Source organism: Octopus bimaculoides, chromosome 6 (genome assembly GCF_001194135.2).
Source record: "Octopus bimaculoides isolate UCB-OBI-ISO-001 chromosome 6, ASM119413v2, whole genome shotgun sequence".
In the NCBI taxonomy this organism is placed as follows: domain Eukaryota; kingdom Metazoa; phylum Mollusca; class Cephalopoda; order Octopoda; family Octopodidae; genus Octopus; species Octopus bimaculoides.
Genome location: NC_068986.1, coordinates 104,416,542 through 104,419,181, shown reverse-complemented (window position 1 = coordinate 104,419,181; position 2,640 = coordinate 104,416,542).

Genomic DNA, 2,640 nt, shown 5'->3' with positions numbered 1-2,640 from the left:
ATATATATATATATATATATATATATACATATATATAAATGCATATATATATATATATAAACACACATGCATACGCACACACATACAAACACACACACAGACACACACACACGATTTTGTTGCTTTTTCCTTTATTTTATTTTTTTCATCTCTTTATGTATTTACTTTCTTGAATATATGTGTTTATATGCATACATATAAATATATGTGTGTGCGTATGTATCTGTCTGTCTATCTGTGTATGTATATTGGCATATATGAATGTTTGAATGTATGTAATGTATGTCTGTATGCTTATATATGCTTGTGTGTGAGTGTTTATGCGTGTGTATATGTATATACCTGTATAGGTGTGTGTGTGAGCGCGTGTGTGCTCATAAGCATTTATTCCCACCTGTGTTTCTCAGTGTTATAGGTTTATCAATTAATTCCTTCCTCTTCCCTCTCTTCCCATTTATTCTTTCATGTTTAGGTTCAAACCTTCCCTTGTTGCGCATAAATTTCCCTGACTTCATAATCGGATAATATTTTTTTCTTGAGCCCTAGGACAAACCCGGTTTGCATGGCGTATATGTGACCGAGATTACACCACCCCCGACACACAATAAAAAAGCGGCACTACGTCGGTTACGACGACGAGGGTTCCAACTGATCTGATCAACGAAACAACCTGCTCGTGAAATTAACGGGCAAGTGGCTGAGCACTCCAGAGAGACGCGTGCCCTTAATACAGTTTTCAGAGAGATTCAGCTTGACACAAAGTGGGACAAGGCTGGCCCCTTTGAATTACAGGTACAAGCCATATTTTTATTAGCTCAGAGGTTTGGTGCTCAAAGACACAGTGCGACGTTAGTCCAGTCCACTCAGCTGTTAATAGGTCACCCTGCGACGGATGAGCCTTCCGACCAGAGGGAACATTGGACTGCTCCCATTGCCAGCAGGCTGACATCATTCGAAAGCTAAAACAATTCAAAAGCACATCGTGACCAGCGATGTATAACGTCCGGTATTCTGGTCGATCACGTAATCAATCATATTAAGTTCAGAAGAACTAAAGAGAATAGTCTCACCACCAAGCAAGCTCGCTTCGCCCTTCAGTAAGTCAGTTAACATCTCAGTGCTGCAGTCATGTATAATGAAGTTACTCTATTTCGTACATTTCATAGTCCATTGCACAGAAACAAATGAATAATGAATAACGTGATGATGGATGATGTAACAGAAGTAATGAAAGCCAAAACAGATAATATAAAGAATGATCAATCATTTAATCTCTCGCGTGGCGCAGTGGAAGCGTGTTGGTCCCATAAAGAAGCGTGCACTTAATTTACGCTCGCAGTGTTGACTGTATTCTATAAGCATATCCTATGCTACATCGTGTAGGCACAATGGCCCAGTGGTTTGGGCAGCGGACTCGCGGTCATAGGGTCGCGGTTTCGATTCCCAGACCGGGCGTTGTGAGTGTTTATTGAGCGAAAACACCTAAAGCTCCACGAGGCTCCAGCAGGGGATGGTGGCGAACCCTACTGTACTCTTTCACCACAACTTTCTCTCTTACTTCCTGTTTCTGTTGTGCCTGTAATTCAAAGGGTCAGCCGTGTCACGCTGAATATCCCCGAGAACTACGTTAAGGGTACACGTGTCTGTGGAGTGCTCAGCCACTTGCACGTTAATTTCACAAGCTGGCTGTTCCGTTGATCGGATCAACACGAACCCTCGACGTCGTATGCGACGGAGTGCCAACAACAAATGAACATAAATGGGATATACCAATACTATATTTGCATACACATGCTTAAACTAAGAATATGCAAAAGAAACTAATAAATTATAGTGACTAATGAATTTATATACAATCATAAATATTTAGGGGTGAAAAAAGTATTCGGCAGTCGCGCGCTGTTCCTCTGCTGCAACCGTTGCTCGCCTTCCGTTTCGATTCGAATACAACTGTCTCATGCAACCGAAAGGAGGCTGGACTGGCCTGCCTAAACAAATGCGTGGGGACGAAGGAGGCAGCGTAGCAGCAAAGTCAATGTACAGTAGCATTCTGAAAAACGACCATCCTGGAATAAATGTAAAGAATCTCCGTTATTGAATACGTAGGCAAATAACAGCGCAAAGATTAATGGCGGAACGTCTGTCAAGTGGAAACATAACAGGCTGTATAGTATTGTTTGGGACAGACCAGAAAATGCATGTACGTCGTAAGTGGTTAGCTGTCCAGCTGATGTGAATATCTTTTTGAATATTAAAGAGAAAGAAGATAACTATGGATAACTATTAAACCTTGAGAGAGGTGCTGGTAATAATACACACGTATTCACATCAAGAATCTTGCTCACCAAATACACATACGAAATATGGATAACTGCTTCGAAATCTCCAGCTTCTGTATCAAAAATATAAATTCACGTTTATACCAATAATGATTGGTACACTTAATTTTGTGAATGATTAATTGGCGCAGGAGTGGCTTTATAGGCACGGAAGTGGCTGATTGGTAAGTAGCTTGCTTACCAACCACATGGCTCCGGGTTCAGTCCCACTGTGTGACACCTTGGACAAGTGCCTTCTACTAAAACCTCGGGTCGACCAAAGCCTTGTGAGTGGATTTGATAGACGGAAACTGAGAAGAAG